Consider the following 25887-nt stretch of genomic DNA (forward strand, 5'->3'; position numbering starts at 1 on the left):
ACTGCAAGGTTTAAAGACATGTGCTCAGAACATAAAGACCATATATTTAACTTTAAAAGGTTTATTTACAATACAGGTAATGTAATAATGTTACAGGAGAGAGGCAGTTTTTAAGAATCTTTCACATGGGAAATGTGCCTTCAAGATTAAATGTTCTGAATTATAAATTATGCTGGATAATGGTAACTCATTTTGATAGAAGCTGCTGGGTAGAATGGTGAAGATCCTTGCTGAAAAAGAAGTCTTTTGTTGCAGGGTTGTTGTTGTTGCCTGGAGAATTCTTATCAGGGTGAAGTCCAGCAGAAAGGCAGGAGGCAGAGCGAAGAGAACCAGATCCCAAGAGAGAGACCGGTCAGGAATCGATGAACCAAGTGTCCAGAGGGAAGAACCAGCAGAAAGATAATTCAAGCCCCTTTTGTAGTAGCTGGTCTCATCTATTTTTAGTAACTGGTTTCATCTATTTTTAGTCATCTATTTTTAGTAACTGGTTTCATCTATGAGGCTTTCTCTGACCATCTGTGGCAGATACACATACATAAGACTTCTGACAGGATTACAAGAGTCTTTTGTCTGAGAGTAGGTGGGCTTCTCAGTCTGAGCCATTGTCTGAGAATAGGTGGAGTTTCACTGTCTTTTGTTAGGTGATTGCTGTCCATCTTCAGAGTTTTATTCTTTGGAGATGTGTTGATGGACTTAAGTAACCACCCAGCTAGTTTTTGTTGTCAGTAGTTTCCAGGGGAAAGGGGGAAGTGAAGTCTTTTGAGCTGTATATTTTTTTATATTTGTATCTGATCCAGCAAAATCAATAACTCTGACAATTAAACTCATATCATACTACAAAGGTAAGAATGACAATCTTATATATGATATGCGGTTGAATCGATAGCCAATAGAGCTGTTTTAATAAGGGAGAAGTATAGTCATAACGATGTGTATTACAGAGTAAGAAAATTGCTGTGTTTTGTATGATCTGAAGTTTCTTTAATATAGATTGGGGTAAACCAGCATAAATAATATTGCTGTAGTCTAAACGGGACGTGAAAAAGGATAAAATGAGAGCATGTAGTTGATTTAAATCGAAATAGTGACAAATAGTTTGTAATCTTCAAAAGTTTAGAAAATTTGCTTTCACAACAGAAGAAATCTGTGGCAAGAAAGACAATTAAAAATCCAGGATGACCCCAAGATATCGAGAACTAGGACTTGGAGTAATGGGTGTTCTAAACAGAAAGACAGATCCTGCAGGATGTATTATTGCCCCGGAGAACCAGCTAGAATTCTGGTTTGAGCAGTGGCGTAGCCAGACCTGAGATTTTGGGTGGGCCCAGAGCTAATATGGGTGGGCACGCACTGTCTATATAAGTATGAGTAGTGTCTCTTGGGATCCTACAAAATAGTGCCTAAGAATTCACTTGATGATGGATTTCTAAGTAGTCTGCCCAACAGCTGCCCTGCATCAGTATAACCACATTCATACTTAATGGAAAAATTGATATTTTTAAATATAATTACATTATCCCACAATCTCTCCACTGCAAAATGCTATACACAAACTTGTGCAAAAACACACTCATATCCTTAAACCATAACAGCACTAATTCCAAGGACAGGATGAGCTACAACCTTATGCTTGAAAAGGCAGAATTGTAATTACACTAGGCTGTAAAACACCAATACACTACCTCGTGAAAAAAAGCAAAACAAAAAGGGCTGCAAATACTACATGCTAGCAGAATACTGCACCTTGATCACACTTGAAAAACACATGACACAACAGACATGACACAAGGAACTAGAAATCAAAAAAATATGAAGGCAAAATACTGAACTGGAAAGTTAACTCAAGAAGTCAGACTCAGCATGCTCAAAACCAGAAAAATTTAAACTTACATGCAAAATATCACAGATGCACATTTCCAAAAGATGACATATTCAAATTAATAAATTCTGAATAAAATACTTTTTTCTACCTTTGTTGTCTGATCTATTCTCTTTGGTCCCAGTGTCTTCTGTTTTACGCAGTGTCTTCTTTCCATTTGATATTTTTTCACTCACCATGTCCACCATCCTCCTGTGTCCTTATGCGTCCTGTCTACCATCTGTAGCCCTGCCCCTATCCTTCCTCGAGTTTCAGTATCTGCCCTAAACGTGTTCCAAACCAGCCCTTAAACTCAGAAGTTTTCCCTCTATCCATATCCAGCATTTCTCCTCACTCCCCTCCATCCAGTGGTGTGCTGGTAAATTTTTAACAACAGGCTCTCTCCCCGGTCCACCTCAGTGCCCCCGCCCCCCGTCCACCTCTGCGCCCCCCCCCCCCAAAATTGCAGAGCTGGCTATAGCGGGGGAGGGGGCAATGCATTACTCTCTCCAGGAAAAAAAATTAAATGATCCCAGGTTCCAATCTAATTCATGTTTAATGAGGGATGAAATGCCATAAATAAGTAAATAAATATAAACTTTTAATGTTGAGCACCTGATTCTCAAAGTGAACATATTCCAAACACTATAATGAAAATAAAATGATTTTTTTTCTACCTTTGTTGTCTGGTGACTGTTTTTCTGATCATGCCGGCCCAGTATCCGATTCTGCTGCTATCTGTCCTCTTAACTCCGTTTCCACGGCTTCCTTTCCATTTATTTCTTTCCTTTCCTCCTTTCTTCTTCATTTCTGGTCCTCAGCTTCTGCCTATTTTCTTCATCCATGTGCAGTTTTTCTCCTCTCTTCCTTTTCCCTCATCTCATCTCCTTCCTCACTTTTCTCTCCCCTCCATCCATGTCCAGCATTTCTTCTCTCTCCCCTCCTCTCCCCTGCCCTGCATGCACCCATGTCCAGCAGTGACCCTCCTCTCCCATGCCCTGCATGCACCCATACCCAGCGACCCTCCTCTGCCCTGCCCTGCATGCACCCAGATGTCTAGCAGTGACCCTCCTCTCCCCTGCATGCACCCATGTGCAGCAGTGACCCTCCTTTCCCCTGCCCTGCATGCACCCATGTCCAGCAGTGACCCTCCTCTCCCCTGCCCTGCATGCACCCATACCCAGCGACCCTCCTCTGCCCTGCCCTGCATGCACCCAGATGTCCAGCAGTGACCCTCCTCTCCCCTGCCCTGCATGCACCCATGTCCAGCGACCCCCTCCATCCACCCATGCCCAGCAACGACTCTCTTTTCCCCCCTGCCACCCCCTCCCGAGCTGTTTTATGAAATTCTTCTTCTCCTCCTTCCCTCCCGCCCTCCCGATCCGGTCTCTCACCACGCACCCGCTTGTTTTTTAAATTCTTGGCTTCCAGCGCCGAGTCATCGACTGTCTGAGTCCTCCCTTGCCGATTCGTGCTTCAAAATGGCCGCCGAGACTTCAGCCGAAGTCTCGCGAGGCCGCCTCTGGAAGTCTCGGCGGCCATTTTTAAAGCGCAAATCGGCAAGGGAGGACTCAGGACAGTCGGCGACTCGGTGCTGGAAGCCAAGAATTTAAAAAACAAGCGGGAGGTGAGGCGGATCCGAAGGGAGGGAGGAGGGAGGGAGGACAGCCAGAGCCGGCTCGCTATTTGCAACAACCGGCTCGCAAGCCGGAAGAAAATTTAACAACCGGCTCTTGCGAGCCGGTGCGAGCCGGCTCCAGCACACCACTGCCTCCATCCATGTGCATCTACTTCCTCTGTCTTCCCTCCCCTCCATCCATGTCCAGCATTTCTCCTCTCTCCCTTCCCCTCCATCCATGTGCATCTCCTTCCTTTGTCTTTCCTTACCTCCATCCTTGTTCAACATTTCTCCTCTCTTCCCTGCCCTCCACTCCATCCATGTCCAGCATTTCTCCTCCCTTCCATCCCCTCTATCCATGTGCACCTCCTTTCTGACTTCTCTCCCCTCCCTCCCTCCATCCATTCGTCCAGCAACTCTCCATTCTCCCCTGTCCAGCAAATGTCCTCTGTCCCCTGCCCCCTCCATTCATCCATCCATGTTCAGCAATTCTCCTGTCTCCTCTGACCTCCCCTCCATCCATCCATGTCCAGCAACTCTCCATTCTCCCCTGCCCTCTCTTCCATCCATCCATCTCCAGCAAATTTCCTCTCTCCCCTTTACGCTCCATCCATTCATGTCCAGCAATTTTCTTCTTTCCCCTGCCCTCCGCTCCATGTCCAGCAACTCTCCATTCTCCCCTGCCCTCTCCTCCATCCATCTCCAGCAAATTTCCTCTCTCCCCTTTCCCCTCCATCCATCCCTGTTGTCCAGCAATTCTCCTCTCTCCCCTGCCCATCCTGTTTCTGTCCATCCCCTTCCCCCTTCTATCCAGCGTCTCCCCCTCCCCCTTCACAGCATCTCCCAGCCACCTGTAAAGAATGACAATGTGGATGCAGCAGCTCACAGGTTTGCTTGCTGTGTAAGTGAACGGCGACGGCTGCGCGGGGAGTGCAAACAGTGATCTTTACTTACAGTGAGTGGACGAGATAGGCTGGCTGCTGGCTCACTTCCATTCCATTCTACTCCCGAAGTTGCAGCAACGAACGGGCAGGCAGCGCTGCGGTGCGGTAGTAAAAGCAACAAGTCAACTGGTTCGACTCTCCGTCCTTCACTTCCCTCCCTCTGCGTCCCGCCTTCCTCTGACGTCATTTCCTTTCGGGCGGGACACAGAGGGAGGGAAGTGAAGGACGGAGAGTCGATCCAGTCTCCTTGTTGCTTTTACTACCACAGCGCTGCCTGCCCGTTCGTCGTTGCGACTTCGGGTAAAAGTCGCCGTTCCAGTCGTCATCGTTTGGGCGGGCCTGAGCCAAGATTGGGTGGGCCTGGGCCCACCCAGGCCCACCCGTAGCTACGCCCCTGGTGTTGAGTACTAGCTGGTGTTTCTTTAACCAAAGGGTGACAAAATTCAAGGAATCCTGCAGGGGTCTGAGTGAGAGAGATAAAGGGGAAGTAGGGAAAAGTAAAAGGATGTCATTTGCATAAATGTTTACTGAGATACCAAAAGACTGTATTAGAGAAGCAAGAGGGCTAAGGAAAAGATTGAAAAGTAGAGGTTAAAGAATGGATCCTTGAGGAACACCACAGTCTAATTTATGTAAACCATGATAGGACTGTTCCAGAGAGACCGAGAGTAACCAGATGAGAACGTAACACGGAGTGATAGACAAGATCGAATGCTGCTGATATTGAATAAAAATAAGGAATGGACATAAGAGTCAAGGCAAGATGGACATATATAATTCCCTAAAATTACATCCCTTTTATTTATTTGGATTTTGCTCACACCTTTTTCAGTAGTAGCTCAAGGTAAGTTACATTCAGGTATACTGGGTCTGTCTCTGGAGGGCTCACAATCTAATTTTGTACCTAACGCAATGGAGGGTTAAGTGACTTGCCCAAGATCACAAGGAGCAGCAGTACGATTTGAACAAGCCACCTCTGGATGTTAAGACTGGTGCTCTAACCACTTAGCTACTCCTCCATTCCACTTTTAAAGTACATATTTCTTTTAACTGGCCTATCTCTTTCTTTTAAATTTTACATGCTTAGTAATGGTACTAGCAATAGATACAAGACAATACTTAATGCTGAAGAAAGGAATAAACCACTGATGCAATAATAAGAGTAAGTAGCAAACTAAGAAAAGTGCCTAGTTTCAAGAAAAATAAAAACAAACTGTAAAGCTTCACTGTTCAGTCTCTTAAAAACTTTGTTGCATTTGTAGGCCGGGAATTCCATTGACAAATGAGTCTGCAGTGGCCATTCAGTTCCCTCTAGTAACAGATGAAGAGAAGGTCCTGATACTATAAATAATCCTTCTTTGCACGATTGCAGTGGAGACTTGCAATCATGTAAAGCACCTTTCACATGGCTTAGTCTTCTATGTAGAAGAGGTCATGCTTCCTCTGGAAGGCTTCAACTAATATTGAATGAAAGTTCTTTAAACCTGCAACATGGCCCATAAGAGTAGCCATGTTGGGTCAGACCAGTGGTCCATCTAACCTAGTATCCTGTTTTGGCCAAACCAGGCTCAAAACAGTAAATCAGTTAACATGTCATTGCAATAAGGGCCTCGAATTTGTTTCTGCATAACTTCTAGCAAGCTTCATTATGTGTATTAATATTATCCTCATTTCAATGAAGAAAAAGCAAACATGCTAAATAAATACTGCTCTGTGTTCACAGAAGACATGAGGATTGCACATTGATTTCTTCACTTGGCATATCTCCCAACTAGTTTCTATCTACACTTCTTCCCTTGGTTCATTAATCTCATCCCATGGCTTTTCCTACCATCTCTATGCTGATGACTCCCAAATCTACCTTTCTACCCCTGATATCTCACCTTGCATCCAAACCAAAGTTTCAGCGTGCTTGTCTGACATTGCTGTCTGGATGTCTCAACGCCACCTGAAATTAAATATGACCAAACCGAGCTTCTCATTTTCCCCCCCAAACCCACCTCCCCGCTCCCCCCGTTTTCTATTTCTGTTGATGGCTCTCTCATTCTCCCTGTCTCCTCAGCTCGAAACCTTGGGGTCATCTTTGACTCTTCTCTCTCCTTCTCTGCTCATATCCAGCAGATTGCCAAGACTTGTCGTTTCTTTCTTTACAACATCCGTAAAATCTGCCCCTTTCTTTCCGAGCACTCTACCAAAACCCTCATCCACACCCTTGTCACCTCTCGTTTAGACTACTGCAATCTGCTCTTTGCTGGCCTCCCACTTAGTCACCTCTCCCCTCTCCAGTCGGTTCAAAACTCTGCTGCCCGTCTCATCTTCCGCCAGGGTCGCTTTACTCATACTACCCCTCTCCTCAAGACCCTTCACTGGCTCCCTATCCGTTTTCGCATCCTGTTCAAACTTCTTCTACTAACCTATAAATGTACTCACTCTGCTGCTCCCCAGTATCTCTCCACACTCGTCCTTCCCTACACCCCTTCCCGTGCACTCCGCTCCATGGATAAATCCTTCTTATCTGTTCCCTTCTCCACTACTGCCAACTCCAGACTTCGCGCCTTCTGTCTCGCTGCACCCTACGCCTGGAATAAACTTCCTGAGCCCCTACATCTTGCCCCATCCTTGGCCACCTTTAAATCTAGACTGAAAGCCCACCTCTTTAACATTGCTTTTGACTCGTAACCACTTGTAACCACTCGCCTCCACCTACCCTCCTCTCTTCCTTCCCGTTCACATTAATTGATTTGATTACTTTATTTATTTTTTGTCTATTAGATTGTAAGCTCTTTGAGCAGGGACTGTCTTTCTTCTATGTTTGTGCAGCGCTGCGTATGCCTTGTAGCACTATAGAAATGCTAAATAGTAGTAGTAGTAGTAGTAGTAGTTCAAGAGTGAGAAGATTGGGAAGTCAGTTTCTAAGGATGTTAGTACCATTATCCCTAGGACATCATCTGAACAGCAGGTGCCAGTAGCAGATAATAATATGCTTCAGTTCTCCAGCCTTTTTGGGGGTCACTTCATCTAATTATGGAGTGGAGGAGTGGCCTAGTGTTTAGAGTGGTGTACTGGGGAACTCGGTTCGATTCCCACTGCAGGCACAGGCAGCTCCTTGTGACTCTGGGCAAGTCACTTAAACCTCCATTGCCCCAGGTACAAATAAGTACCTAAGCCGCATTGAGCCTGCTATGAGTGGGGAAAGCGCGGGGTACAAATAAAATAAAAAATTAATTATTCCTCTTCCACTTATTGGTGAAATCCTACCCATGTATAAAAAGAGCACTGTTTCAGAAGATGTGTGTTTAACCAAAATGTACAAACTGAAGTCTGAGGCATTTTCTTTAGTACAGAAACTTTGCATCCAGTAGTGTTTTGCATATGAAGGTCTGGCCTCCCATTTCCTTGCTTGTGTGACATACCATATATATTATTGTACTCACCATTGATGTTTCATTTATTACAGTGACTAAACTTCAAACAGAGAGAACAATGGCAGTGCTTTATGTGTTCTGGGTATTTCTCATCTGGGCTGAGGGTAAGTCATATGCTGCATGACCTAAGGAATATATCACAAAGATAACTGAAGAAATGCAGTGCAAATAATTATCATAGTTTATTATTGTGGTTAAAATTACACATCTGCAATTTTATTTACTTAACTCTTGCTTTATGCAAAGTTAAAAATGTATTCTAGACCTTGTCATTCTTGCTGTTTATGTTATCCAGAATCCTGCAGTGAAACATTGGTGGAACAGTCTCCAGATTCAATTTTTGTTTCCCCGGGTGAACCCATCATCATCAAATGCAAAGCCTCAACAGACATCGACGATGATATGGCCTGGTACCACCAGCCTATGCTAGGAGAGCAGCCCAAGCTCCTGATTTATGATGCAGTTAACCGTTTTACTAACGTTCCAGACACAGTTTCTGGTGCTGGCTATGGATATAACTTCACATTCACCATTCAGAATGCACAAAGTGAACATGCTGGGTATTATTTCTGTCAGCAGTATGATAATACCCCTCTCACAGTGATACAGAGCAATACAAAAACCTCAAAGGGAAGCAGATGGCAGTCTGTGATCATTAAGTAGTTTCTCCAGTTCTTCTATATTTCAACACAGGAGTGAAATCAAAATGGATATTTACTCCTCTCTTCCCCTTCCTTCCATTCTCCCCTCTCCCTTTTCTGATATATACTGCTACCATATCTCCCCCACCACATTTGACCCACCCTTTACCCTTTATCATTTGGTATGAGTGCTCTTCTGACTGTAACTAATGTACTTCCCTGCCAATAATTGTAGTTTCTTTCAGTTTCTTCTTGCATTGTTTTTGGACTTTTTGTACACTGCCTAGATCTGCGAGTTAGTCCTGGTGGCATAGCAAATCTAATTAAACTAAACTATATACTATTACACACACAAACCCCTATGCACATCCAGTCAATGAAACCTGAAAGCCTCTGGTTAAAGGTATTATTCACAATTATTCAGTGTAAACACTACTGGAGATCACGAGTAAGCCTAATAAATGAAACTTACTGTTCTAAGAAGCTGCTGTGAATATTTATTTAACTGGCACATCCTGAGACCCAAAGCCCTACAGTGAGATTGTTTATTCTTGACTACATTATGGAGAAGAACTGGGAGTTTGAGTTGGAATAAAGAACAGCGTTAGTGTATAAAATGTAAGCTCAGAGTTTAGTATCTGCTACTTTATTTTAATGAAGACACTTCTGGTCAGACATTTATTCAGTGCTGCTGTATAATAAGATATTGCATCTTGACTGCTTAACTGCCTCTCCCAGGGTAAATCTCTTTTCAGGTGTGGCATCACAACAAAGTGTCAAGGAAAATTTAAGAGACTCCCAGGTCCTCAACACTCTGGGAAGGAATTCTACTGCTCAGGTTTATTAGATACATTAAAACTTACTTTACAGTTTCTGTAATATTAACATTTATGGAAAAGTTATCTTGATAGTGTGCTACTGCCACCTATTATTCATTTCTAGTCAATGCAGCCTTAAATGTATTTTGATACCTTGTCAATGTTATATTTTTTAAGCAGAGGTTTCATTCAATCCACATTTATTTTATGAATTATCAGATCACTAATTACTATTTGCCTGGATAGGAAGAGGAAACTACACAAAACTTTGTGAATTCAGTCACTAATGAGCAGTGACTCAGGGATGTATGGTGAATTTTTTTCTACTTTTTAACTATAAAAGTGCTACACATTGGTAGGTAAAGATAGAATAACAACATAATGATTTGTAATAAATATAGAGTAATTTATATACATGGAAAAGGTTTGGTAGTTTAAAACATTTCTGAAAATTAAAATAGTCGATATTTAGGGGCCCCTTTACCAAAACTGTGGTTTACATTGTTCAAGTAAAAGCAGTATATCAAGTTCATGAACAAACATAGTTGCTTACACAGGTCAATCCCACTCACTAAGACAGTTTTTTTTTTTCACATGGGTGGAATGGCCACTTTTCCCAATATTGCAATTAATGGCCACATGTTAATTTATCATTAGAGAATGATGAGAACTTACAACACCTATTTTATAGGCAGTAAGGGCTCATGCACTAACTACACACTAATCAGTTAGCATGCAGCAACATAGCTGTGCTCAACAATTATCACAAACCATGATTTCTCTCTGCCTCAGACACACCTGCGCTATTTTTTAGCACTGATGCAAAAATTACTGCATGATGTCTGAGCACGCCCCGCGGTAAGGCATTTTAAGCTGCAGTAAACACATGTTAGTGTTTACAGCAGCTTAGCAAAAGGACAAAGGAGGTTTGATGAACAGGAGATGACAGAAGCCTGCTTGCCCCATTATCTGTCCTGAAGCCAGTATGCGGAGCTTGTCACCCTATCAATTACATTGTTTTGGGTGACTGCACTGGAGAGAATGAAAACCTCCTTGGGTGGATAGTCTTCAGCTTTTTGACATCACACCATCTCCTGTTCATCAAACCTCCTTGAAAAGGACCCCTTAGAGATGTTCATATATATAAAAATAAAAAAATATGAAACCCCAATTTTTAAAAGAAAAAAATTGGAAGTGAAACAAATTTTACAAATATTTTTTCCCCAAAGGAACATGATTTATATTCAGTTCAGCAAAACTTTATCACTGTACAAACACTATCTAGGCTAAGGTTTTAGTAGTTACACAGATGGTTACATTGAAAGGATTTTTTGGCACAGTTGCAAAGACATCTTTTTAAATTTTATTTATAAACTTTACATATTACATCAAGAAAATCTTGAAGTAGAACAAGTATTAATTATATAAAAATCCCCAAAAGATCATTAAAAAATCTTCCAAACAGGAAACAAAATTACAAATAATTAAGTTTGATTAGACCACATTAAAGGAGAGATCCAATTCAAATATCAAGGGAGTTTAACCAAGAAAATCTAACATGAAATAGCAGGCTATCAACCATTAACTCAATTAATGGCCGTGTTTACTAAGGTGTGCTAACATTTTTAGCACATTCTAATGCTAGAGACACCCATATATTCCTATGGGTATCTCTAGCGTTAGAGTGCACAAATTTTTAACATGTTCTAAAAATTCTAGTGCACCTATAGCGTGGCTTAGTTAACAGGGCCTTTGGTAACTTAAGAGGTCAAAGGAGTTGACACAGAAATCCCTCTACCTTCCAAAAAGAATTGCAACTGAGCAGGTTCATAAAACTTATATGTATGTTGATCGCAAAGACATTTTTTTTAAACTGTTCTCACCCAGGCAGGTTGTTCCTCCCTGAAGAAGCTTATTGTGAAACATGATCCATGTTGGGGCCATGCACAATGACTGAGAGCCATGTAGCTGGTATAAATATCCAGGTGCATTTCACCAAAAGGCACTTGCTCTGCTGTTAGCATTTTTTCTTTCTGTATTTACTGAAAAATCTAGTAAAAACGTTTGAACATTAAATACCCCTGAGCTCATTTGCCTAGGCCTCTGGGTGTCTGCTTCCATGCATGATAAAAGCAGCTCTGAAGCCACTGTGTTTTGGCCGCACAATAATACTTCTTTTAGACAGGCTAAAATCATTCTAAATGAAATGTTGCAAGCCCAGTTTGCATTGAGCATCCCCCCCCCAAATACTCCAGAAAACTCAGAAAAGTGATATCTCCTAGCTATTTCCAAAGCAAAAATGGACATTTTTTTTCGATTTGCCACTCTCCATGTGGATAAAGTTATATGAGTCCAGTTTTTATGTGTGCAAATTTACCTGTATATTGAGAAGAAATTCTAGAATGCCTGTATAACTGGGTGACTGACTTCTAGAATGCCTGTGTGAGTGAATTTTAGAATACCTGTTTGTGTGACTGAGTTCTAGAATACTTGTCTATGTGACTGACTTCTGGATTGCCTGTGTGACTGACTTCTAGAATGCCTGACTATGCAACTGATTTCTAGAATGCCTGTCTTTGCAAACTGCTTCTAGAATGCCTGCATTACTGATTTCTAGAATGTCTGTTGTGTGACAGACTTCTCAAATGCCTGACTTCTCAAATGCCTTTATTACTCATTTCTAGAATGCCTGTCTCTGTGACTGACTTATAGAATGCCTCAATTACTGGTTTATATAATGCCTGTATTACTGATTTCTAGAATGCCTGTCCATGTGACTGATTTCTGGAATGTCTGATTTTTAGAATGCCTGTTTTACTAAATTCTAGATTGCCAGTCTGAGTGACTTCTAGAATGCCTATGTGAGTGAATTCTAGAATGCCTGTTTGTGTGATTGAGTTCTAGAATGCCTGTCTGTGTGACTGACATGTAGTTTGCCTGTGTGATTGACATCTTGAGTGTCTGACTGTGCAACTGACTTCTAGAATACCTGTCTGTGCAAATTGCTTCTGGAATGCCTGTTTGCAACTGACTTCTAGAATGTCTGTATTACTGATTTCTGGAATGTCTATCTGTGTGACAGAGTTCTCAAATGCCAGACTTCTCAAATGTCTGTATTACTGATTTCTAGAATGCCTGTCTCTGTGACTGACTTATAGAACATCTCTACATGCATGTCTGTTTACAAGAATGCCTCTCCCTATGAAAGACAGAACACATTTATTTTTATATATCAGTTTTCTAGAATTCCTTTCTGTGTGACTGACTTCTAGAACACCTGTTGTTCTGTCCTCCGACAGCCTCGCACTAGTTTATAACGTGATCCTAAAATGTGTGTAATGCCTTTACTGTTATTCTCAGCCCCAAGGACTATCATTGCTGCAGTTTCCCACTGGAAAATACACGAGCAATGCACTGTGGGTAATGTAGTTCACAGGCAGTGCAACCACACTTGTTTGGCTGTGTAAGAACTGCTATCACTGGTTGTGAGGCTGCTCAGACCTTCTCTCTCTCTCTCTCTCTCTGCCAAGCTTGGCTCTTTTGTCTTCCTGTTCAGTCTTACTATCTGTCCTCAGAGGTCAGCCAGGTATGACCTTTCCCTCTTATCTCTAGGACTACCCCTTGCTATCCGATGGCAGGCTCTGTCCCCATTGGTCTCTATTTGCTCCTCCCTGTGTGAAGCCCCACCACTTCTTTGTCCTTTCAGCCACGTGGGGCTTCTTCCTCCATTATAGCCAGGGACATGGAGCCAACACCATCTCACTCCAGACAGCTCTGTCCTGCTGAAAATCCCTGTAACGAACCTGGATTTTTTTACCCTGTAAATATCTTCTCCCAAATGAGATATCGCACATTGCAGTCACCCAGCTTTGGACTATTTCTACCTGTTCAACTACCTTCCCCTCCCCCTGCAATACAACTACCTCTCTTCAGATCTCCACCTCCCACAGCCTCCAGATTAAGAAGTCTCTGCATCCTGAACATCTATCTGTGAGTAAATTATCTGTGATTTATTCAATAAAAGAGACTTCATAAAATAATAGAGACTTCAGGTGATTGCTGTGCCAGGGTTATGCTCCATGATATTGGGGCTTCTAATTACTAAGCTCCAAGAGTCATGACACCTGTGTACACCTATCTGTCCTCCAGAATGTCTGTCTCTATGTCTGACTGATTTTTAGAACACCTCTGAATGTCTGTTTGTCTTCTAGAATAGTAGTCTTTGAGACTAACTTCTAGAATGCCTGTTTGTATCTCTATCCTGCTTATTTTTGAAAGAGAAAAACGCCTATATTTCAACCCAAATCGGGAGATGGACGTCTTTTTCCCGTGGTCACCCAAATCGGTATAATCGAAAGCCGATTTTGGGTGTTTCCAACAACAAACGCCCAGCTCAGAAACGAACAAATCCATGGCATTTGGTCCATACAAACCGTATTATCAAAAAAAGATAGACGTCCATTTTTTCAAAAATACGGTCTGCTCCGCCTCTTCATGTACCCGTTTTCGGACATAGACGCCCATGGAGATAGGCGTTCGCGTTCGATTATGCCCCTCCACGTGTTCTAGAACAGGAATCTGAAGGACTGACTTCTAGAACACCTCTGTTTATTAGTCTATGTTCTAGAACATGTGCCTGTGTGGCTGACTTCTAGAATGCCTGTCTTAGTTACTAACATCTAGAACACCACTATTGTGTATGATTATTTTCTAGAACGTCAGTCTATGTTATTGAAGTCTAGAATGCATGTCTGTGTTTGTTCTGCAATAATAGTCTGAAGGAGTGACTTCTAGAACACTTCTGTTTATGTCAGTCTGTTTTATAGAATAGTAGCTGTGGGAATGACTTCTAGAATGCCTCAGTTTGTATCTATGTTCTAGAACAGTGATGGCGAACCTATGGCACGCGTGCCAGAGAGGGCACGCAGAGCCCTCTCTGTTGGCACGCGCCCCGTCACCTCAGCCAGTTCCAGCCCCCCCCCCTCCAAATAAAAGTCATACCTGGTCGGAGTTAAGGCGGCGTTGGCAGCGGCAGTGAAAAGTGTGCTGGCTTGGCACGCCTTCAGCCTTCCCTTCTGTGTCTCAAGCTCTGGTCCCGCCCTCATTTCCTGTTTCCCCAAGGGCAAGACCAGAGCTTGAGAGACAGACGGGAAGGCTGAAGGCGTGCCGAGCCAGCACGCTTTTCACTGCCGCTGCCGACGCCGCCTTAACCTCGACCAGGTATGACTTTTAAATTTCGGAGGGGGGGCAGGCGGGCGGCCTGGTGCTGGGAGGGAGGGAGGGAGGCCTGATGCTGGGTGGGATGCCTGATGCCGGGTGAGAGGGAGGGAGGGGTGCCTGGTGCTTGGTGCAGGGTGGGAGGGAGGCTTGGTGCTGTGTGGGTGGGAGGGAGGCCTGGTGCCTGGTACTGGGTGGGAGGCCTGGCTGGTTCTGGGAGGGAGGGCAAGGGGGAGAGGAGGGTGGCTGGACATGGGTGGCTGAAGGGGAAAGCAGGGGGAGAGGAGGGTGGCTGGAGGGGAGGGCAGGGGGAGAGGAGGGTGGCTGGGCAGGGGGGAGAGGAGGGTGGCTAGACATGGGTGGATGGAGGGGAGAGAAGGGTTGCTGCACATGAGTGGATGGAGGGGAGGGCAGGGAGGAGAGGAGGGTTGCTGCACATGGGTGGATGGAGGGGAGGGCAGGGAGGAGAAAAACTGCACATGGATGGAGAAAATAGGCAAAAGCTGGATCCACATTATACCTCCTCCAGTCAATTTCACAGAGGAAGACCCAGCTTTTACTTATGGATTGAGGGCAAGAAATGAAGAAGAAACGAGGAAAGTAAAGAAATAAATGGAAAGGAAGCCCTGGAAATGGAGTTAAGAGAACAGATAGAGAGCAGCAGAATCAGAGACTAGGACCAATATGGATAGAAAAACAAAATCACCAGACAACAAAGGTAGAAAAAAAATCATTTTATTTTAGTGTTTGGAATATGTCCAATTTGACAATTTACATCTGCTGTCTTATTTTGCACTGGGTATACTGGAGCTGTAACAGCTTACAGAAATGATTTATAATGAAAAAAAATCATGTTTTTTTTTCTCCTATACTAGTATAATATTTTCACTGATGTCTGTTTATATGCGCCATGGCTGGTGTAAGGGGTGTGGCTATCATAGGGATGGAGTCATATGTGGTGACCCCGCCCATAATGAGTATCGGCACCTGTTATTCAGGTTAAATTGCCCTGTTGGCACTTTGCGATAAATAATTAGATTTTGGGCTGCTGTTTGGGCACTCGGTCTCTGAAAGGTTCACCATCACTGTTCTAGAATAACATTCTGAAGGACTGACTTCTAGAACACCTCTGTTTATGACAGTCTATGTTCTAGAATGTCTGTCTCTCTGACTGTCTTCTAGAATGCTTGTATTTCTGTGGTGGAGTAGCCTAGTGGTTAGTGCAGTGTACTTTGATCCTGGGGAACTGAGTTGGATTCCCACTGCAGCTCCTTGTGACTCTGGGCAAGTCACTGAACCCTCCATTGCCCCTGGTACAAAATAAGTACCTGAATATACTATCCGCCTTATTTTTGAAAGTGATGGGCGCCGAGATTTCGACCCAAAAGGCATATAGACGTCTCCATGAGCAAAGGGCGCCCAAACCTAATAATCGAAACAGGACTTTCAGTGCGCTCTCAGCATGCGAATGCCCAGGTACGGACGCCCTAACAAGGGGCGTGTTGGGGGCGTGTTAGGGGCGGCATTACGAGATGGCCACCTCCAACGTATAACAGATAGCGAAATGGTTTTGCATGGGCAGGAACATGGGCGTCATTGGTTAGACCCGAAATAAAAGCGACCACAGTAAGGGAAAATCGTCTTTAGACCCATTAGCGATTGTGTGGAGTTGGAGAGTGGCGAGATCGTTGTTGGGAGAGCTGAATTGTTGGTTGCAGAGAAAGCTGAGTGTGTTGAGTACCTGTTACCTTTGTCTGTGTGCCCTAGTCAGAACGTTTTCACCCTCACCTGCCTCGTGTGTGTTTTACCTGTTCACCTTTCCCTACCTCTTCTAGCCCCCAAACCCAGATACCACTACTCCTTCCTCTATAAGCCCTTCCCCTCACCATTCACTGTTCCCACGTTTATATTGTATTCTCTTACCTCCGTTTGTCTCTTTCTCCCCTGTACTGCTGCAGCTGTGTGTGTGAGCACAGTCATTTCGTGTTTGGCGAGTGAGTGGCCAGAGGGTGTGGTGGGAGTGAGCTTCTGTGTGGTGCTGTTGTTTGACTACTACTACTACTACTTTTACTGGTGGGGAAATGGAGGCACTAAATTCACTGGCGGTTTGCATGCTGGAAGAGGCCGGACACCGCAGGAGGTACTCACGGCCCGAGTGTTCAGGCCCCGCACCACTTTCTTTCACCTCACTGACCAGCAGTGTCTGACAAGGTACCGTTTCAATAGGGTGACCATTCAGCAGCTTTGTGAGCAGCTCTAACCCCTCCTTCAGCCCAGGACCCATAGAAATAACCCCATCCCTGTCCACCTCAAAAACACTGCATCTCTCTCTGTTCTGGCCACTGGGAGTTTCCAGTCTGTATTAGCTGTTAACATAGGTCTCACCCAGGCTTCTATTTCAAACTGTCTCACCCAGTTCCTGGATGCTTTCCTTACCCACACCTCTCACTACATCACTTTCCCCAGCACCCCCCAGGCCCTGCACAACAACATGGCTGCCTTCTATGCTGTATCTCACTTCCCCTCAGTTATAGGTGTGATTGACTGCACACATGTTGCATTGAGAACCCCCCCCCCCCCCCCCCCGGGCACGAGAGGCCACTTACAGAAACCGTAAAGCATTTCACTTGATGAACATGCAAGTGGTGTGTGATGCCCAGGGGGTGATCATAGATGTGTGTGCCCGCTACCCTGGTTCGACCCATGATGCATATGTACTGCAGAACTCGGGCATTTGAGCAAGGGGAGATCACCGGTGGATGGCTACTAGGTAAGTGCAGCATGGATCTACCCAAACTATACCTCCTCCACTGGGCAACCCTCAGCACTGTTTTCCTCCAGCTCACTCCACAACCCACTATTCTCACCCCCCCCCCCCACAAGGTACCCGCTCCAAACAATACACACTCATCTTTCTCATTCTGTTCCTTCCCAAAGGTGACCGAGGCTACCCACAGAGGACTTGGCTCATGACCCCCGTGGTGCACCCACAACCAGGGTCAGAAAAGACATACAACACCAGACATCGGAGCACCCGTGGGATCATTGAGCGGACCTTTGGGCTACTGAAGAACCATTTCTGCTGTCTGGACCGTTCTGGAGGGGAGCTCCTGTACAGCCCCCAAAAGGTGGCCAAGATCTTCGTGGCCTGCTGCATGTTACACAATTTGGCCCTGCACAGAGGACAGGCCCTCCCAGAGGAGCCACAACCACCAGAGGAGCAGGCCCCAGATGAGCAGGATCAGGAGCCCCCTCCACCTCCCGCCCACAGAGCAGAGCTCACTGCTCACCAGCTGGGGGTCACAGCCAGACAAAGACTCATCGAAACAAGTTTTCTGTGAGAGTAAGTTGACATTTATTGCTATCAATCACATAAGTATTTACATAACACCACCACCACCACCCCACCCCCCCTCCCACCAACCCTCACCATCCACTCCAGCATGTCCCATCACTTTCCCCGTCCCCTCCCCCGTCCCCTCCTACCCCTCCCACTGTGTTCCTTTGCAGCTGGTGCTGCAGGGGAAGTCTGTTCAGACTCCTTTGATGGGCTGCTCCCACTGTCCTCCTCTGTCTCCACACAGCAGCCTGCTGCCTCGGCTGCCCTGTGGAAGTCCAGCCACCGTGTGGGCTGTAACCTGGCCACAGGACCCAGAAGGGGAGCCGGTGTGGTGGGTGCTGCACCAGTGGCTGGGGAGGCGGACGATCTCAAGGTCCTCTTAGCTGGTGGACCTGCATACTGCTGTGATGGAGCTGGGGATGACATTTGAGGCTGGCATACTGGCTAAATAAAAGTGTTTAAAGTTCATTTTTTGGGGGGGAGGGGGTTAGTGACCACTGGGGGAGTAAAGGGAGGTCATGCCCGATTCCCTCCGGTGGTCATCTGGTCATTTAGGGCACTTTTTTGGGGCCTGTTCGTGAAAAAAAAAGGGTCCACCAAATGTGTCCTAAATTCTCGCTAAAAACGCCTTTATTTTTTCGATTATCGGCCGAGGGCGTTCATCTCTGCTCAGCTGATAACCACGCCCCAGTCCTGCCTTCACCATGCCTCCGACACGCCCCCATCAACTTTATTCATTCCCGCAACGGAGTGCAGTTGAAGGCGCCCAAAATCGGCTTTTGATTATACCGATTTGGGCACCCGCGAGAGAAAGACGTCCATCTCCCGATTGAGGTCGGAATATAGGCGTTTTTCTCTTTCGATTATAAGCAGGATAGTATAATATTGCATCACCAATCTACTACATTTTTTGAAAGGGAGAATAAATGTGTGGATAAAAGTGAGCCAGTCGACATGTTATATCTGGATTTTCACAAGGTGTTTGACAATGTACCTCATGAATGACTCCTGAAGAAATTAGAAAGTCATCGCATAGGAGGAAATGTCCTATTGTGGATTAAGAACCGGTTAAAAGATAGAAAACAGAGATTGGGGTTAAATGGTCAGTATTTTCAAGGGAGAAGGGTAGATAATGGGGTTCCCCAGGGGTCTGTGCTGGGAACACTGCTTCCTAACATATTTATAAATGATCTAAAGATGGGAATAACTAGTGAAGTAATTAAATTTGCTGAAGCCACAAAGTTATTCAAAGTTGTTAAATTGCAAGAGGACTGTGAAAAATTGCAAGAGGATCATATGAGACTGGGAGACTGGGCAACCAAATGGCAGATGATGTTTAATGTGAGCAAGTGCAAATTGATGCATGTGGAAAAGAGGAACCCAAACTATAGTTACAAGATTCAAGGTTCCACATTCGGAGTCACTGCCCAAGAAAAGGATGTAGGTGTCATCATTGATGATACATTGAAACGTTCTGCTCAGTGTGCAGTGGCAGCTAAGAAAGCAAATAGAATGTTAGGAATCATACAGGAAAGGAATGGAAAGCAAAAGTGAGAATTTTATAATGCTTTTGTATTGCTGCATGGTGCAACTGCACCTCAAATACTGTGTGCAATTCTTGTCACCGTATCTCAAAAAGAAGGACATAGTGGAATTAGAAAAGGTACAGAGAAGGGCGAAGAAAATGATAAAGGGGATGGGGCGACTTCTCTAAGAGGAAAGGCTAAAGCGTCTAGGGCTCTTCATCTTGGAGAAGAGATGGCTGAGGGGAGATATGATAGAAGTCTATAAAATAATGAGTGGAGTAGAATGGGTAGACATGAATCACATGTTTACTCTTTCCAAAAATACTAGGACTAGGGGGCATGCAATAAAGTTACTAAGTATTAAATTTAAAACATCTCTGACATGCACATACCAACATACAAACACTTGCACAGAAACACACACATGTATGAAAAACATGCACACACACACACACACACCTATACATTTAGAAAGAACTCTATGAGCCATGGTTTACCCACTTGTTCTATAGTTCAGAAACTGGAACTCCTTCTCCCATAAAAATGCTCTGGGCCATTTTTAGGGGAGGTCTTATTTCTCCAAAACTCCAAATCCGATTTGGTTCATCTTTGAACCCATTATGTCTTTCTACTGTTTTTCCCTCATACCAAGTTTCTTCCCATTCTGTTCAATTTTCAGAGTTATTTTATTCCAGCCAAAGTGACAGACAGACATCTCAAACCTTTTGTATAATTCTTTCCAACTTACATTGGGTTAGAAAGAATAAAAAAAAGGTGTTTTTTTCTCTGCAAGACCAATTCTTTCTAAGAAAACACCTCTGGAAAAAAACGTAAAAAGGTGAGTTAAGAAGAACATTCCACTGGGGAATACCAGAGGGATCAGTCAATCTCCCTCACAGCGAAGCAGAGTAACAGCAAAATAAAAGGAAGAAACTTTAGAAGTTCTATAAAATATCATCCACAATAAAGATGTTTGGGATAAAGGGATGAGAGACCCATGGGGCTCTCTCAGAGCACTGCTCAGCAAATATATAGGGGAGGGTAGAAACACAATCACTTTCTATCCTAACCCAATGAGCGAGCCCCCTAGCTTTTACAAGACATGGGGAGCTCTGTGGTTGAATTCTCTAGTGAAAAGATCAATCAAAGGTGTGCCCCACTTCTGGAAGATCTTGCGGGCAACAGACATTCTGAAAGACCACTCATGAGGGTCTTAGAACCCTGCTTAGCCTGAGCACATATAATAATTTGCTCCTCCAATGTTCTACATCTGGATGCCTGGGTTCGTAACAATTCCCATTGGTCCGCACTTGAGTCGGAATGTGATGACGTCCGAAGGCAGACCAATGAGAGGGAAGGGAAACTAGCACCAGCCATCAAAAGAACGTTGGAGGTGAGGATTCAATCGCCGGAGAATCGCCACCCCTCCCTCCCCCGTCCTCCGAATTCCAGGCCACCCATCTCCTCTGAGTTCCAGACATGCCCCCTCCCTCCCTCCCTTCCCCTCCCGTGCGAGTAATTTTTTTGCACTGGAAATCCCTGGATCAGGTCACATACCAAGAATGGTGGAATCTCTTGTTTCAAACTTATAAATATGAAACATATCTCACAAAAAATCATTTAAATTTGCTCTGCATGAGGAGAAATGGTTTCCAGTATCTTACTTCAAAAACTCCTAATGTAACATGTTGTGCTAATATCATTAGCTGTTGTTCTTTGGGTGCATAAGGCATTTGCATGCAATGTACTTTTTTTTTCCTTCTCCTTTTCTTTCTTACCAGCTTTGTATAACTGTTTGCTAGTACTCTTACATAGTTGTTGCCTCTTGTTTGCATTGTATTGAAAACCAATAAAAATACTAAAACAACAAAACAATAAAATGCCAATGAAAGATTAAAAAAAAACTGAGAATGGCAGTGAGACAGAGATTGAGTATGCGTGAGAGGACTGGGAGAAGAGGGCGGGCAACGCAGGTCGGGCTGCCACTCGGAGGGGAGAGAGAGAGAGAAAGAGGGAGGTGCGGGGGTCTGGAACTCAGAGAAGAGAGGGGGCATGGAACTCGGAGGGGACGTGAGGGAGGGAGGGGGGCCTGGAACTCAGAGGGAAGGAGAGAGAGGGAGGGAGGCACAGGGGTCTGGAACTTGGAGGAGAGGGGGGCATGTAACTCAGAGGGGAGGAGAGGGAGGGATGGAGGGAGGGGGCATGGAACTCGGGAGGGAAGGGGGGAGGGAGGGGGCCAAGCTGGAACTCGCAGGATAACCTTGCTAGCGCCCGTTTCATTTCTGTCAGAAACGGGCATGTTTTACTACTAAGTACATAAGTGTTTCCATACTGGGACAGACCAAAGGTACATCAGGTCCAGCATTCTGTTTCCAGCAGTGGCTAATCCAGGTGCTTTTGCGGTAGGGGAGTGAGTGAGAGAGAGGGGGAAAATGCAAGGGACCATAGTTGAGAAACATAAAAGAGGAATGGGGTAAGACTGGAGGGGAGGAGAGAGAGAGGGAGGGAGAGCGATAACAAGGACAATGCTAGATGGGGTGTCATCATGTGGCAATACTGGATGGAAGGGGGCAAAGAGAGAGACAGAGGTAATGCTAGATGATATGAAATCAGAGAGAGACAGTAGAGAGGGGAAATACTGCATGGGGGAGACAGAGCTAGAGATAGGTAATGCTGGATGGGAGAGAGAGAGAGAGAGAGAGAGAGAGAGAGAGAGAGAGAGAGAAAGAGAGACAGGCGCAGTGCTGAATGTCAAGGGGAGAGAGACAGCCAGCCAAGCAATGTTGGATGGTGGAGGGAGGAGAGGAGAGACAGAGAGGAGATGTTGGATGGTGGTGGGGTGGGGGATAGAGAGTGATAATGTTGGATGATGTGAGGAAAAGAGGCAGAGAGGAGATGCTGGGTGTTGGGGGGAGAAAGAGATAGGGATATTACTGCATGAGGGAGAGAGAGATGGGACAGTGCTGAATGGTGCAGGGGAGGGGAGTTAGAGATACAGTGACAATGCTGGATGGTGGGGGAAGGGAGAAAGACAGAGGAGATTCTGGATGGTGTAGGTGGAGTGGAGAGAGAGAGAAAAACAAAAGAGGAGATGCTGGATAGCAGGGAGAGAGAGAGAAGAGGAGATGTTGGCAGGTGGTAGAGGGAGGGAGAGACAGAGAAGATACTGGATGTCAGGTGGTAGAGAAAGACAGATGGAAGGTACTGGATGGCAGGGGTAGAGAGCGAGAGCAAAGAATTAATGTAAGACTGGAAAATAAGGTGGAGGAGAATGGGACAGTCAGGGTGAGGGAAAGAGAAGGAAAGCTGTAAGTAAACACAGTAAAAAGAGGGAGATTGAAGACCAGATAATTGACTGAAATCTGAATGGATAGAGAGGCAAAAAGAAAAAAAAAAAAAAAAAAAGGGAAGAAAACTGAAAGGAACACATCAGTGTTGAAAGTAGAGGAGGAAGTGAGAAGTTGAGGGAAGAAGACAGAAAAAAAATGACCCTTGGAAAGAGTTAAAAGAAGACAGAAAAACAGTAACCAAAGACTGGGGCCAACATCAAAAAAAAAAATACCCCCTCCCCCCCCAACACCTCTGGATAGCCAGTTTAGCAAGGTCTAATCAGAATAAAACCTCTCCTGCCCAGTTCATCCTTTTTGAATATCAGGCCCATAGGTCATGCACAATATAAATAATCTTTTACTCTAATTTTCAGCAAAGGGATGAGGGAAGTAAACTTTGATTTGACATTGTGAGGATAAACCCTCACCTTATGATTTTAGAAAGTGGGAAATGCTACAATTTCTAGAGAATGTAGAGGACAGCCAAAGTCCAGAAACAATGTATCACTGAAGTCACGGTTTAGAAGTACCTTAGAATTAACTATTTGTTTGCGCAATTGTGTAATTGTTGCTAACTTCTCGCTACAATGTTTGTCATCATTAAAGTGCCACTCTATTGTTTTGTTTTGTATTTACAGGAAGGGAAAATGCTCTACCTTATGCATTCTCACCCTCAGTGTGCACCATTTCCAGCGGTAATCAGGCTCCCACCCAAAATGGACAGGTTTTTTTTTTTTAAGAAATGGACGTGCGGCAAGTGAAGCACTTTCCACACGTCCATTTCTTTTTTTTTTTAAACCCTGCCTCGGTGCATGTCCTTCTTTGTTAAACTGTACAGCACTGCGTAACCCTAGTAGCGCTTTAGAAATGTTAAGTAGTAGTAGTAATGTCAAAAATGCTGCTGAATCTATTGAATATAAAACTGTCTGTAATACCCCTAAAATCTGTCATCTTCTAGCTTTTATCATGTAAAAATCAGTGAGTGTATAAATGAATAAGAATGATTTTGCTTTACCTTTTTTTGTCTTATTTAAAGTAGGGGTAATTGTTGGATTATTGGATTGAGTATACTGCTTTTATTATTTTAATTTACAGCCATGTTTCTATGGCAGAAGATGTTGTACCTTACTCAGTACAATTTGTGTCTAAGGGCAGGTTACAAATCAGAATAGAAAGAGCTAGGTTTACTAAAAGGTACTACCATATAATAACATGCATTTAACAAATAATGGGCCCCTTTTACAAACCTGCACTATCGATTAAGATGCACTGAATGCAAAGAAGCCCATGGGAATGGAATGGGCATTCAGCGTGCCGCTAATCGGTAGCGCAGCTTTGTAAAAGGAGCTCATTATTAGCAGCAGGTCCCATTTTCTGCAGTGGGCTCTATTTACTAGTAATGTGTATGAAGGGGTTAATTCAATAAAGACTTGTCTACTTTTACATAGTGGAAGGTGCAGAAATGGTGATATGATAGTGTTTTATGCACAGAAGTGAGTACTTAGAGAACACCAACTAGTGGAAAAGTATGTGCCATGCTTTGATGGCATGTACTTTGCTAGTGGGCATTGCCTGGGCAGACAGCACATGTGCAGGGAAATAATATAATTTAGCTTACATCTTTTCAGTAATAGCTCTAAATGAGTCAAATTTCAGTATGGCAATGGGATGAAGGAAGCACTTCATTGAGATGACCTAAATGATCCAACACAGGCCATGTTTCGGTGAACTTGCTTATGTCAGTGGTCTGCATCAAAATACATACACATAAAATTAAATATAAATTAAATTGTGCTCTATACAAAATCACATTCAACTAAAAATAAAAATGCATGTACTTAAAAACAAAGTAACATAGTAGATGACGGCAGAAAAAGACCTGCACGGTCCATCCAGTCTGCCCAACAAGACAACTCATGTGTGCTACTTTTGTGTATACCCTACTTTGATTTGTACCTGTCCTCTTCAGGGCACAGACCGTATAAGTCTGCCCAGCGCTATCCCTGCCTCCCAACCTCCAGTCCCGCCTCCCACCACTGGCTCTGGCACAGACCGTATAAGTCTGCCCAGCACTATCCCCGCCTCCCAACCTCCAGCCCCGCCTCCCACTACCGGCTCTGATTCATTTAAAAAATCTAAAAATAAAAGTGTGCACATTTATATACACCATTGTGTTGGTAGAAAACAAAAAAAAGTAATGATGAATTAACTGTATGTTTTTAAGTACTTTTCGATATTCTTATCAATGGTGTGTTGTTCATTCCTTCTGGTCTTACTCCTCAAATTTAGACACAGCAAGTATTTCCCTGTTCTCAGAGGTCTTACAGTCTAAGGGGTCCTTTTCCTAAGGCACGCTAATGTATTTAGCACATTCTAACAATTGAGATTCACCCAAGGCCGTGTACATTATATTCCTATGGGCTACATGACATTTACTCCCAGATTCTATATGTGGAGTGGAGGAGTGGCCTAGTGGTTAGAGCACCAGTCTTGACATCCAGAGGTGGCCAGTTCAATCCCACTGCTGCTCCTTGTGATCTTGGGCAAGTCACTTAACCCTCCATTGCTTCACATACAAGCTTAGATTGTGAGCCCCCCTGGGACAGAGAAATAATGAGCATTAACTGGAACTGAACAGAATTTACATGCACAACTCACTAAGCATATTCTGTAATGAAGTATTCCAAATTTCTAACATGCACAGGTAAAAAGGGGCATTTTTATGGGTGGGGAAATGGGAGTTCCAAAATGTACATGTGTAGTTATAAATATGGCTCAGTTATGCACCTAAATCTATGCACCAGGATTTATGCTACGTTTTAGTTGGTGTAAATGGATGCATGCAGTTTTAGATGCTGAGATATCAACTAAGCATATTCTATAATCAGCGCCTATTATACAATACGTTTAGTCGGCATTGATTTCAGAACCTATATTTTTGGCACCATGTATAGACCCTCCTTACTAGCGTGCCTTAGTAAAAGGATCCCTGAGTTTGTACCTGACAATGGAGGGTTTATTTATTGATTTATTAGGATTTATTAACCACCTTTATGAAGAGATTCACCCAAGGTACTGTACAGCAGGTACAGTATAAAATAAAACACCATTTTTTTAACAGCAAAAATGACCAAATATAAATATACATACAATAAATGAGATAAACTTGAA

General features: G+C 44.0%; 2 long non-coding RNA genes and 1 gene segment (V, D, J or C); 1 reads left to right on the forward strand and 2 right to left on the reverse strand.

Moving 5' to 3' along the window:
* Positions 1 to 25887, forward strand: part of LOC115461302 — a 1201995-nt gene that overhangs the window by 796968 nt on the left and 379140 nt on the right.
* The window catches only part of LOC115461316, a 444252-nt gene that overhangs the window by 280706 nt on the left and 137659 nt on the right, over positions 1 to 25887 (reverse strand). The gene's annotated exons all lie outside the window — the stretch shown is intronic.
* LOC115461318 overlaps positions 1 to 25887 on the reverse strand; it is a 282251-nt gene that overhangs the window by 220997 nt on the left and 35367 nt on the right. The window contains exon 2 of one of the 3 annotated variants that reach the window (XR_003940688.1): positions 6766 to 6772. The exons of 1 other annotated variant lie outside the window; for it this stretch is intronic. This is a non-coding gene — a long non-coding RNA (uncharacterized LOC115461318). Of the gene's footprint in view, positions 1 to 6765; positions 6773 to 8620; positions 8626 to 25887 lie in introns of all 3 variants that reach the window. One more of the 3 variants, XR_003940689.1, reaches the window with a different exon arrangement.

Source organism: Microcaecilia unicolor, chromosome 2, assembly GCF_901765095.1.
Source record: "Microcaecilia unicolor chromosome 2, aMicUni1.1, whole genome shotgun sequence".
Taxonomy (NCBI): Eukaryota; Metazoa; Chordata; class Amphibia; order Gymnophiona; family Siphonopidae; genus Microcaecilia; species Microcaecilia unicolor.